Consider the following 14,539-nt stretch of genomic DNA (forward strand, 5'->3'; position numbering starts at 1 on the left):
CACACACACACACACACACACACACACACACACACACACACACACACCCCCTTTGGAAGCTCTTAGGATAAATAACACTGCCTACAGGGCCCTGCCTGCCTCACCAGCCTCACTTCATGCCTCCCTCACCTGCACTCTCTGCTCTGACCACACTGGCCCCCTTTCAGTTTCCTGAGCAAGCAAGTCCCTATGCTGCTCCTTCCATCTGAAATGTTTGGCCCAATATTCACATCCAGGCTGACTTATCCATTAAGTACAGCGGGCACAAGTGCCTAGGGCCCAAAATACTTTTAGGAGTCCATGAAAATGTTTTACTTTCTATTAAAATAAGGAAAAAAAAACACTTTTCGTTGAAAGAAAATGTTTTAGTATATAATACTAACATATTTGTCTTCATACCAGTATAATCACAAAATACAATTTTTAATATTCTTATGGAGGAAGGGGCCCATGAAGGCAAAAGTGTCTAGGGCCCATAAAAGTCACAGTGTGGCCCCTGCCTATCCTACTCCCCATTTCCACCTGACCTTGTAGATCCTACTCATCCCTCAGATCTTAGCCAAAAAGCCCTTTCTTCAGAGATCCTTTGCCTGATTTTCCCAGACTATATGAGGTCCCTACATATGTTCTTGCATTACCTTATAATGTGGAAATGAAATAAATTGTGTAATTTTCTGTTTAATGAAATCAGGAACTGTGCCTACCTCATTTACCACTATGTTCCCAGTACAAAGCCTTATATGTATTGATGTGAGGCCATGTAGGACTGAGAATTTTCTACTGTGGCTCCCTCAAGCCCTGGTTCAGGTTTCTGATCCCAAATTTACTACTTACTATTTAATCTCTTATTGACTCAGTTTCCTCATTTAAAATTGGGGATAATAATGGAGTTTTGAGTTAGAATGTGAATTAGAATAGTGACCGGCATATAGTAAACCCTATATAAAGCCTCGTTACCCTTCTTCATGTTATTAGATGATTACGAGAACACTACCCTTTTTATTAGTATTATCACCATTATTATTCCATACATTGGGTGAGTTAAGTAAATGTTTTAGTTTGTTAATTTCCTCCCTCTTACTACCTATTATGTAAATATGTTTTAAAAGAGGGTGGAGTCATTTTAAGAATTTAAGTCACAAAGTTTTTAGAGAAGAGTTAGAGCAAAGAGCTATAAGGATCGAAGGAAATGGAGATTTTGGTAATTGAAAATACATAATTATCCACGAATTCAAAACTTCAGGGCTTTCAAAATAGCCACACTAACCAGTTCATAATTTTACATGATAAGATCGGGCTAGAAGAATGTTTTTAGCAAAGAGTAGTAAATCAGAATTCTCTCAAACATAAATTTCCATGAAAATCTAATAAAAATGAGAGGTGGAATTTATTATCTTTCTAAAAAAATCTTACCCATTTCCCCTGAATAGATGCTCTACACAGTTGAACACAATTTTCAATAGTGATATTACTTTCTTGGGGTTACAATTTTTTAATACGTAATTCCATCTGAGGGTAAATAAAAATACATACCCCCAAAGCAGTAAAAATAAAATAAAGCAACAGTAAATGAAAAGCCTGCCAACGGTTTTCATTTTGGTAAACATTTATCTTAACATTTAAGCTTCAGACTCCTGAGATGACCCTTGGGATAAAATGACAGACTCAAGTCTTGATTCCTTCTGGTATTTCAAACAATACTCCACAAACTAAGGACCATTTATTTTGAGGATAAATGACTGTCTAGGAGGATTAATGTCCTCGGGCTTTGCCTGGGGTCTGTAATCTCACCTAATCATTATTCACAATCACCCAGAAAAGCCTCAAGCTAAAACTGTGATTGCTACTTAGAACTAAATTTGCAAATTCATTAAAAAAAATTCTTTCTTCTTTCATGATTTCATTTTTTTGCTTAATTCATGTGTACCTTTAGACACGAACTGCAGCAAACATTAAAATCTAGAGCAACAGTCAACACGTTTTGGGTGTTGCTTTCTTCATTAATTTATGAAAAAGATAAGCCATCCTTTATTTGAAAACCAAAATAAAATTTATAGATGCAAAAATGAATTGAGGGATGCAGCATTCCCTGAAAATAAGGGAATAATCTAGAGTCAAATCATGCCACAAATTTCTTTAATTAGACCTTTCACATTATTTTTCCTTAGGATGTAATTTCTTGCCATCTATCTTGCCAAAACTTTCCATTCCTGCTTTATCTCTAGGATTGACTGCTGGAATCCTCTCTCTGTTCTTCCAGTAACTCTGTCTACTTTAGTTGATAGAGAAATACAATTTCTTACTGATTATAACATTTAGGAGTCTCTTCTCTGAATAACAGCAATTAAGAGTGAGAGCTATGTGTCTCGGGCTGCCTGGGTTAGAGTCAGATTCCTTACCTCTGTAAAAGGGGATAATAAAAGATTTTACCTCAAAGCATACTGTAAGGATTAAATGAAATAAATAATTCAAAGTATTTAGTAGATTGACTGCTACATAGTAAGCACTGAATAACTATTATTATTGCTAATAATGATAACTTTTAAGAATCTTTTATTTATAATACTTCTTAAATATCTTCTGAGAAAACTGGATAAAGAAACATTCTTGTGACTTTGGATAAGCTTCAGCTAAGCTCTCTGCTCTTCTGTTTTCTCACTTATAAAATGAAATAATCTGGCAATATTAACCTAAAGGAGTCTCTTAACTATAAAAACTTACATGATATTACTTAGCTGTGACGAAGGTTCAGATTTATTTTCCTTCTCTGCATTGGATATGTACTGACAATCTTATTTCCAGTTGAGACTAACTCTGTTTTTTTAATCCTTCTTCTTTGAATAAGAATCATGTCTAATGATATTCTGTACTCTTTCTGGCATTAGTAATCATGAGATACTTTCTTAACTTCTTATGATGAACTTTTACATTCAGTATCAAACCCCAAAGAAGGCCTTAAGATGGTATTGCTTTCTTCTGAACTGATAGCTCAAAAACTAATCAGATATTAACCACATATAACAAATGAAATTCTATCTAATCCACAGATTAAAAAAAAACCAAAACAAACCCTGTTATGTTTCTGGAGAGGCGTATACGAAGTTTTACTCAAAAGGCTTGGAAAGTCTTTTTAATATAGTAACATAATTCACAATTTAGGATAGTGCCTTCTGAGGACAGGAAAATAAAATTTATATCATGGTATAAGAAGAGTTATAGATTCTAATAAGGCACAACTTTAGTAAAAAAGGAAGCTGAAGCTTTTTATTAAGATATAACTTTAGGGGCTTCCCTGGTGGCGCAGTGGTTGAGAATCTGCCTGCTAATGCAGGGGACACGGGTTCAAGCCCTGGTCTGGAAGGATCCCACATGCTGCGGAGCAGCTAGGCCCGTGAGCCACAACTACTGAGCCTGTGTGTCTGGAGCTTGTGCTCCACAACAAGAGAGGCCGCGATAGTGAGAGGCCCGCGCACTGTGATGAAGAGTGGCCCCCGCTTGCCACAACTAGAGAAAGCCATCGCATAGAAATGAAGACCCAACACAGCAAAAATAAATAATTAATAAACTCCTACCCCCAACATCTAAAAAAAAAAAAAATGATTAAAAGAACAGGATTTGGTTAAAAAAGAAAGATATAACTTTAGTAACAAAAAAGTTATACGGATATCATATAGATATGTATATTTAATCAATGCGAGAGGAGTAACATAAGTATTCAGTATAATTAAATTCTCATAGAGGCTATTTTAAAATCCTAAATTATGTAACAATAATCTTAACTAATGCTGATGTTTGGTTTAACATTATAAGTATCTTGTAGTGAAAGTCAGTGATTCCAGCAAGACAAACTATGGCAGATGTAAAATACAGGTTAGTTAAAAATACCTTTAAAGTCAGTGTGCATACTGAAGTACTTAATGATTTAATATCTGAATTTGCTTCAAAATAATACAGACGATACAAGCGAAACAAGATTAGCTGTGAGTTCTTAATTACTGAAGCCAGACTGAGGTACATGGAGGTTCATTATACTATTCTGCCAAATACTCTGTGTTTAAAACCATCCGTAATATACACAGTTCAAAAAAAAAAAAACAAAAAAAGCCAATGGACCAGCAGACACCAAAACCAGAACCCCTGAGGAAGATGACAGATTTAACCTCATAAAAATGCTAACTTTATATGGCAAAAAGTAAGTACATAAAACAAAAACAACCAGCTTTACAACAAATGTTAAAGGAACTTCCCTAGGTGGGAAAGAGACCAGCAACATAAAACAACCTTGTATACATATAGACTGCTATATCAAAACCTCATGGGAACAGCAAACCAAAAAATTACAATACATAACACACAAAAAGAAAAAGCAACCCAAACACAACACCAAAGATAGTTATCAAATCACAAGAGAAGAGAACAAAAGAGAAAGGGAAGAAGAAAGACCTACAAAAACAAATCCAAAACAATTAAGAAAACGTCAATAGGAACATACATATCAATAATTACCTTAAATGTAAATGGATTAAATGCTCCAACCAAAAGAAAAAGACTGGCTGTATGGATACAAAAACAAGACCCATGTATACGCTGTCTAAAAGAGACCCACTTCAGCTCTAGGGACACATACAGACTGAAAATGAGGGGATAGAAAAAGGTATTCCATACAAATAGAAACCAAAAGAAAGCTGGAGTAGCAGCTTTTTAATCAGACAAAATAAACTTTAAAATAAAGACTGTTACAAGACACAAGGAAGGACACTACATAATGATGAAGGGACCAATCCAAGAAGAAGACATAACAATTGTAAATATATATGCACCCAACATAGGAGCACCTCAATATATAAGGCAAATGCTAATAGCCATAAAACAAGAAACTGACAGTAACACAATAATAGTGGGGGACTTTAACACCCCAATTACCCCAATGGACAAATCATCCACACAGAAGACCAATAAGGAAACACAAGCCTTAAATGACACATTAGACGAGAGAGACTTAATTGATATTGATAGGACATTCCATCCAAAAGCAGCAGAATACACTTTCTTCTCAAGTGAGCATGGAACATTCTCCAGGTGAGTTCACATCCTGGTCCACAAATCAAGCCTTGGTAAATTTAAGAAAATTGAAATCATATCAAGCATCTTTTCTGACCACAACTCAATGAGATTAGAAATCAATTATAGGAAAAAAACTGTAAAAAACACAAACACATGGAGGCTAAACAATGTTACTAAACAACCAATGGATCACTGAAGAAATCAAAGAAATAAAAAAATACCTAGAGGCAAACAACAATGAAGACACAATGATCCAAAACCTATGGGACGCAGCAAAAGCAGTTCTGAAAGGGAGGTTTATAACAATGCAATCTTAGCTCAGGAAACAAGAAAAATCTCAAATAAACAACCTAAAAACACAACTAAAGCAACTACAGAAAGAAGAACAAACAAAACCCAAAGTTAGTAGAATGAAAGAAATCATAAAGATCAGACCAGAAATAAATGAAATACAGATGAAGAAAACAATGGCAAAGATCAATAAAACTAAAAGTTGTTTCTTTGAGAAGATAAACAAATTTGATAAATCTTATGCCAGACTCATCAGGAAAAAAAGGGACAGGACTCAAATCAATAAAATTAGAAATGAAAAAGGAGAAGTTACAACTGACACCACAAATACAAAGCATCAAAAGAGACTACTATAAGCAACTATATGCCAATAACATGGACAACTTAGAAGAAATGGACAAACTCTGAAAAAGGTACAACTTTCCAAGCCTGAACCAGGAAGAAATAGACAATATGAACAGACCAATTACAAGTAATGAGATTGAAACTGTGATTAAAAACTTCAAACATACAAAAGTCCAGGACTAGATGGCTTCACAGGTGAATTCTATATTCTATTCAAATATTTAGAGAAGAGTTAACACCAATCCTTCTCAAACTCTTCCAAAGAACTGCAGAGGAACAAACACTCCCAAACTCATTCTATGAGGCCACCATCATCCTGATACCAAAACCAGACAAAGATATCATGAACAAAGAAAATTACAGGCCAATATCACTGATGAACGTAGACGCAAAAATCCTCAACAAAAGACTAGCAAACCGAATCCAACAACACATTAAAAAGATCACACACCATGATCAAGTGGAATATATCCCAGGGACACAAGGATTCTTCAACATACACAAACCAATCAATTTATACACCACATTAACAAACTGAAGAAAAAAACCCATATGATCATCTCAATAGATGCAGAAAAAGCTTTTCACAAAACTCAACACCTATTTATGATAAAAACTCTCCAGACAGTGGACATGGAGGTAACATACCTCAACATAATACAGGCCATATACGACAAACCCACAGCAACATTATTCTCAATGGTGAAAAACTGAAAGCATTTTCTCAAAGATCAGGAACAAGACAAAGATGTCCACTCTAGCCACTTGTGTTCAACATAGTTTTGTAAGTCCTAGCCACAGCAATCAGAGAAGAAAAAGAAAGAAATCCGGAAAAGAAGAAGTAAAACTGAAACTGTTTGCAGATGACATGATACTATACATAGAAAATCCTAAAGATGCTACCAGAAAACTACTAGAGCTCATCAATGAGTTTGGTAAAGTTGCAGGATACATAATTAATACACAGAAATCTCTTGCATTCCTACACACTGACAACGAAAGTTCAGAAAGAGAAATTAAGGAAACAATCCCATTTACCATCACATCAAAAAGAATAAAATACCTAGGAATAAACCTACTTAAGGAGGCAAAAGACCTGTACTCTGAAAACTATAAGATACTGATGAAAGAAATCAAAGATGACACAAAGAAATGGAGAGATATACCATGTTCTTGGTTTGGAAGAATCAATATTATCAAAATGACTATACTATCCAAGGCAATCTACAGATTCAATGGAATCTCTATCAAACTAACAATGGCATTTTTCACAGAACTAGAAAAATTTTTTTTACAATTTTACAACACAAAAGACCCTGAATAGCCAAAGCATCCTGAGAAAGAAAAACAGAGCTGGAGGAATCAGGCTCCCTGACTTCAGACTATTCTACAAAGCTACAGTAATCAAAACCATATGGTAATGGCACAAAAACAGAAACATAGATCAATAAAACAGGATAGAAAGTCCAGAGATGAACCCACACACCTATCGTCAACTAATCTATGACAAAGGAGGCAAGAATATACAATGGAGAAAAGATGGTCCCTTCAATAAGTAGTGTGGGGAAAACTGGACAGTTACATGTAAAATAATAAAATTAGAACGCTCCCTAACATCATACACAAAATAAACTCAAAATGGATTAAAGACCTAAATGTAAGGTGGCAAAGTATAAAACTCTTAGAGGAAAACATAGGCAGAACATTCTCTGACATAAATTGCAGAAAGATCTTTTCTGGCCCACCTCCTAGCGTAATGAAAACAAAAACAAAAATAAACAAATGGGACCTAATGAAACTTAAAAGCTTTTGCACAGCAAAGGAAACCATAAACAAAATGAAAAGACAACCCACAGAATGGGAGAAAAGATTTGCAAATGAAGTGACCAGGGAGGGATTCATCTCCAATATATATAAACAGTTCATGCAGCTCAATAACAAAAAAACAAACAAACCAATCAAAAAATGAGCAGAAGACCTAAATAGACATTTCTCCAAAGAAGGCATACAGATGGCCAACAAACACATGAAAAGATGCTCAACATCACTAATTATTAGAGAAAAGCAAATCAAAACTACAATGAGTTATCACTTCACACCAGTCAGAATGGCCATCATTAAAAAGTCTACAAACAATAAATGCTGGAGAGGGTGTGGGGAAAAGGGAACCCTCCTGCACTGTTGGTGGGAATGTAAATTGCTACAGCCACTATGGAGAACAGTATGGAGGTTCCTTAAAAAACTAAAAATAGAAGTACCATGCGATCCAGCAATCCCACTCCTGGGCATATATCTGGACAAAACCATAATTTGAAAAGATACATGCACCCCAATGTTCACTGCCGCTCTATTTACAATAGCCAAGACATGGAAGCAGCCTAAATGTCCATCGACAGAGGAATGAATAAAGAAGATGTGGTACATATATACAATGGAATATTATTCAGCCATAAAAAAGAACAAAATAATGCCATTTGCAGCAACATGGATGGACCCAGAGATTGTCATACTGAGTGAAGTAAGTCAGACAGAGAAGGAAAAGTATCGTATAATATCGCTTATATATGGAATCTAAAAAAATGATACAAATGAACTTATTTACAAAATAGAAACAGAGTTACAGATGTAGAAAACAAACTTATGGTTACCAAGGGGGAAAGTGGTAGGGAGGAATTAATTGGGAGATTGGGATTGATATATACACAGTACTATAAATAAAGTAGACAATCAACAAGGATCTACTGTATAGCACAAGGAAGTCTACTCAATATTCTGTGATAACCTATATGGGAAAAGAATCTGAAAAATAATGGATATAGGTATATGTATAACTGAATCACTTTGCTGTACACCTGAAATGAACACAACATTGTAAATCAACTACACTCTAATATAAAATTAAATTAAATTTAAAAAAATTAAAAAAGAAGCATTCTAGCCAAGGAGCATTTATATTCTATTTTTTTAGTCATAATATATGTACATATGTATATAATAATACATAATGCATAATTATATATGTATTATTATGCATCATATAGACATATCAATAAATTCAGAAAGACATGATAACATATAAAAAGTACTTATCTCAAGGTGGTAAGATTACTCTACTTTTCCATATTGTCTTCTTTTTTTTTTACAATAAACATGTATTAATTTTATAATAGAAATATTCTTTAGAGGTGTTTGTATGTCAACTATTTCGAGAAGTCCAGCATTTTATTTATTTTCTGAATTTTAGAATTTTATTTATTTTTTTATACAGCAGGTTCTTATTAGTTATCCATTTTATACATATTAGTGTATATATGTCAATCCCAATCTCCCAATTGGCATTTTAATCTATAGATGTCAGATGTTTTTCATATTCAATAAATATTAAGTTCACAGACAAGATAACTATAATTATATGAAGAATTCATGCAGAGAAAACAACTCCTACCTTCTGCAGAGAAACTGATAAAAACATAACATGTGCTGTGAGACCCAGCAGCGTAATGGAGGCAGTAAATCTCTAGATGCTCTATGTCTTTACGAGGCCCTATAAAGGAGTACCTCTTCTCTCTGTAACAGAAATAACATAGACACACACATTTATTTAAAGGAATGTAAATTATCCTTAAGTACACACTGCAGCTATATAGGCTGCTGACTGTTTTCAAGTGGGGTCTCACAGAAAAACAGTTGGAAATATTACCACTTTTAAAAAAAAATAAATAAATTTATTTATTTATTTTTGGCTGCATTGGGTCTTTGTTGCTGTGTGCAAGCTTTCTCTAGTTGCGGTGCACGGGGGCTACCCTTCATTGCGGTACGTGGGCTTCTCATTGTGGTGGCTTCTCTTGTTGCAGATCATGGGCTCTAGGCGCGTAGGCTTCGGTAATTGTGGCAAGCGGACTCAGTAGTTGTGGTTCATGGGCTCTAGAGCACAGGCTCAGTAGTTGTGGAGGATGGGCTTAGCTGCTCTGCAGCATGTGGGATCTTCACGGACCAGGGATCAAAGCCGTGTCCCCTGAATTGGCAGGCAGATTCTTAACCTCTGTGCCACCAGGGAAGTCCTATTTTTTTTTTTAATTTACCATTTTAACCATTTTATTTATTTACTTTTGACTGTATTGGGTTTTAGTTGTGGCATGAGGGACCTTTGTTGTGCCATGTGAGCTTCTTAGTTGCGGCATGCATGCGGGATCTAGTTCCCCGACCAGGGACTGAATCCACGCCCTCTGCATTGGAAGCGTGGAGTCTTAACCACTGGACCACCAGGGAAGTCCCCCATTACCACTTATTTGTTATATGACCTTGGGAACATTACTTATCCTCTCTGTGCCTTAGTTTCCTCATCTGTAAATAGGGATAATAACAGTACCCAAGTAGAAGGGTCATTATAAAGATTAATATTCATAAAGTACAACAGTGTCAGATACAATAACAATAGTGTATGCCATATATGTGGTTTTTAAAGAGAAATACCTGAGTGGGGTTGATTATATTATAGAGACTCTTCACAGAGCATATTACTTTCAGTGATATTTTACTTCTGTTAACATCTCAAGTAATTCTCACTTCAGTGCTATGAATGGATATTATTACCACCTGGCCCTCCGCTTTGCAAATCAGAAAGTTGATTTTATCAGAGCTCCCCAAACTGTTACAAACTCACAAGAACTGATAAATTTAAAAAGGCAACTTTTTGTTGTTCCAAAATGATAGCAAATGGACTGGATATAATACTATTTCCTGCTACCTGGTCTATTTAAGTACAAACCACTTAGAAACTACCTGTTTAGTGTAAAGTTAAAGCAAGTAGAATTGAAAAACTCAAACTGGATCTTCCATCAAACCATAGTAGTGTGCTTTTCTGCTGTGTTACTAATCTCCTCTTACACTTGATATGATACCTTGAGAAAGCACAACATCACCAATGGAATATTCTTGCCAAGAATGTTTAATCTCAATCTAATAATCAAAAAAAAAATCAGAAAAATCTAAATTAAGGGACATCTTGCAAACAATTTGCCCAGACTTTTAAAACATGTCAACAACATGACACAAGAAGGCTGGGAATTTTTCTTTTTTTAAGTTTAAAGCAGGTTAAGTGGATATGACAACTGAATACAATGTATGATCCTTGAGTGGATCTTGGAATCAGGGGGAAAAAAGACAGCTATAATTACTGAACAGTTGGGAAATTTAAAATACAGACTTTTAAAATCCCTATTAGTTAATACATTTAAAATTAGGTGGATTATTCCTGTAAATAAAAATTATTCATTCATGCGTTTATATGCATCATAATTAATTAAACATCTATTCAGTGTGATAGGCCTGCAGACAATAAAAATTCGTGCAAGTAACAGACCTTAAAATACAGTCTTGGCCTGGCCAAAGAGGTCAGGTGACGGGTAGTGCGGACCCCTCTTAGTCTGGCAAGTTAGCAAAGTGGCTAAACCACCATCTGATATATTTGGGACTCAGGCCATCTTCCTACTGAAGTGTTTTCCCTTCTAATGAAGGGGAAAAATTCAGAATGTTGGAGCAGGCTGCTGCTTCATGCAGCCTTCAATAAAGTTCTACAAGAAAGAGTGGCACATCAGGAAGCAGAGAAGGGCAAAAAAGATAGCTTTGCCAAAAGAGCTACTTTCTGTTTGTGGATGAGAATCAGATGATCTGGAGCTTGGCAGGACTGAAGAAGCCAAATTATAAATGTTTTATAATTATCTTTTATTTATTTTTGAATAGGTTATTTGCATGATATAGAATTTGAGAGATATAAAAAGGCAGTGAAAAATTTCCCATCCAGTCCTGTCCCCCAGACATCTATTTTCCCTCCCCAGAGGCAATCCCTGCTACTGCTCATGTATTCTTCCAGAAATGTTTAATGCATTGCCATATCTATATATGTATTTACAGAAATGGAGCAGGTTATACACTCTGTTCTATACCTTGCTTTCTTTATGTAATATGTTTTGTCAATTGATCACTTCAGTACATAGAGAGCTGCATTATTATATATTATTTTCATAAAGCTTATACTGTAAAAACTACAGAGTAGATAAGAACGCAAGACGACACAACAGGTGTTTTCCCATGGAAAGGAAAAAAAATACTGTCCACCAGACAAAAAAGAGCGTTGAGGTATCTGAGGGTAGAGTACTGAAGATGACGACTGAGAAAGGTAGCTGGGAGGATTTGTCTGAAGACATCTTTGGATTCAGAGAGTACCAGTGCATTGTGGCAGAACATCTGAAAAGTTACTGAAGTCTTTGCCATGAGAGGGGTGCAAAAGTGGCTAAGACTGATCTGGAAGACATTAAGGAGACTGGGGTTTGAGGAAACAGGGTGAAGAGTACCTGGTCCTCACAACTGGAGACCACAGCAAGAACCTCAGCAGTAGACTAAGTATATGAAGTCCAGAGGCCCAGCAAGAGGAAACACATCTCAGCGGATGACGGCACATGGTGCCCAAATGCCAAGGGCCCTGAGTAACTCAGCAGAGACCAGCAAGCAGAGAGAAGAATGTGGAAGCCCATGCTTATCCGCTGATATCAGGACGATATGAGTCTCCCCAGGAACTTGGGGAAGAGCAGAAGCGAAGGAGAGGATAAGAAGAAGAATCTTAAAGCCTAAATTGACTCAATTTTAACTCAGAAGTGACCAAGTTACTACCAGCTGGTAAGATTAAGTTTTCCTTTATCTATGGAAGTGATGGGGTTGGGGGACCAGGAGAAGAGGTTTGTGAGTTAATCCTGTTCACACACAGGCAAACGGTATTTTACACACTTAATAAGATTTAAACCTACATAGCTCATAAGGCTGTTACAAGGATTCAATGAAATGGTTGTGTGAAAATGTACAAAGAATAAATGGTGTGATTTTCTGGTTACAATTTTTTTTTATATCTTTATTGGAGTATAATTGCTTTACAATGTTGCATTAGTTTCTGCTGGTTACAGTTTTTGATAGCAACCTTTCTGTGACTTCCCCCCAAGTTCTGGGGAACTTTACGGTGGTCCTATATTTCCAAATTTTATTATACACGGCCACTTCCAAAGAGTATTAGCTTTGAAGTAAGTGAATCCTCAGTTCAAATTCTACCTCTGTCACCCACTAGCTGTAAGAATCTGGGGAAGTAACTTAACTTCTCTGAGTCTCTGAATCTTTATTCATAAAACATAATGTGACAATCAAAAATTATGTTATACTGTATTAGGTGAAATAATGAAATGTACACACGACACTGTCTTTAATAACCAAAAATCACTGTATACATATATTAAGTAAGATAATGAAACAAACAATTACTTCCTCTAAAGGTTAAACAATGTTGCCCAGTTTTTGATTTGGAAATTTTGATAAACTTGTCCATGTCCTGACTCTAATATATTGAGCTCTGTAATATATGGCTCTTAGTTATTGTTCCCGGGGCAATGGAGTACTAAACATCCCCACACACTGTGAAGAAAGCAGGCCTGTGTCATAATAAAAGCATTCAATATAAAATATATGACACATAACCAGCAATCTCTTCAAGTCTTACTCTGAGACTGAGTATAGGAATTGGATATGGTAATTTCCCATTTTCTTAAAATAGAAATTGTGTTTTTGAAAAAGATATTTAAAAAAAAGGTATTTATCTCAAATCTAACACATGTTAGAAAGAAAAACTACTCAGTAGATAATAATGTTGATTTCTGGTTAAAGATGGTAGATTGAACATATACTTAATTCCATCCCCTTTCAAAACCACATTAAAATACAATATAATATTAAATATTTCATTAAAAAGCATGAAACAAGAAAGAAAAAGAGAATGAGGGATGAATGACAGTACCAAAATTTGGAAACTAGACAGCAGAAGGACTACAGCTAACTGACTTAGCAAATCCTAACAAACTAAACCTTAAACTAGTCGGAGATAAAGCCAGGAAAAAGTTTTATTTGCATTACAGTTTCCAAGAAACTTAGTAATTGGTAGCACCCAGACTTATGGAAGTAGTTTAAAGGTAGAAATAAGAGCAAGGCTGGTTGGAAGTCTGTTTAAGAATTAGTCTCTTGCATTCCCTCTCTACCATCTGCAACTGGACAAGTACCCCTCCCTCTATCATCCTAGCCGAAGACAATGTTTATTCTTTGGAGTGGTAAAACAGAAGGTTCCCAAACTGGGAAATTTGGAGAATTCTGGTCAGCAGAGTACTCTACTGAAAACAGAACTGAATGAAGTTTTATACTTTGAATATGACATCCCAAGTCCTCTTCTACTTAGTTTGTAAAATGCTAGTAGCGCACCTTATAACCTCTAGGTAGGAGAGTGAAAGATTCTTCTTTGGAGAATCTAACTGGATTAAAGAGAATCTAACTGGATTAAAAACTGGATTAAAGTTCTCAATAAATTGACACTGGGAGTTCCTGAACAAAACAGCATAGTCAGATCTATGGAATGCACAGTCATCAAGCCCCAATTATGTATTATCCAGATATCCCCCTTTCTTTAAACATGAGCAGTGGGAAATTAATGGATTAAATGTGAAGCTGAAAAAAAATCAAGAAGTAGAAATATAATCATTTATTTAGAGATATTGTTCTTCATAAACACCAAAAGAAACACCTAGAAAGAACTGAAAGTGATTGCTTCTGGTAATTGGAAAAATGGTGAAAAGAGGTGTAGAACAGGAAACTGCTAATTTCTTTTAAAAATAAGTCTTGTAGGACTACTTGATTTTTTAAACTATGTGCATGTGTAACTTTGATAAATATAGAACAAAACAGTATAAAATTAACATTAACAATGATCTGTAGGAACTTAGCAATTCAAATTTAAATTCTTAAATGTGGCTGC

General features: G+C 35.3%; 1 protein-coding gene across 1 annotated transcript in view; it reads right to left on the minus strand.

Annotated features, from left to right (window-relative positions):
- Positions 1-14,539, minus strand: part of MBD5 (methyl-CpG binding domain protein 5) — a 404,162-nt gene that overhangs the window by 136,614 nt on the left and 253,009 nt on the right. The window contains exon 8 of the mRNA XM_027131635.1: positions 9,146-9,267. The gene's annotated coding sequence lies outside the window, so the exon portion shown is untranslated. The remainder of the gene's footprint in view (positions 1-9,145; positions 9,268-14,539) is intronic.

Source organism: Aethalodelphis obliquidens, unplaced genomic scaffold (assembly GCF_003676395.1).
Source record: "Aethalodelphis obliquidens isolate GAN/ISIS:26980383/991018 unplaced genomic scaffold, ASM367639v1 scaffold2, whole genome shotgun sequence".
Lineage (NCBI taxonomy): Eukaryota > Metazoa > Chordata > Mammalia > Artiodactyla > Delphinidae > Aethalodelphis > Aethalodelphis obliquidens.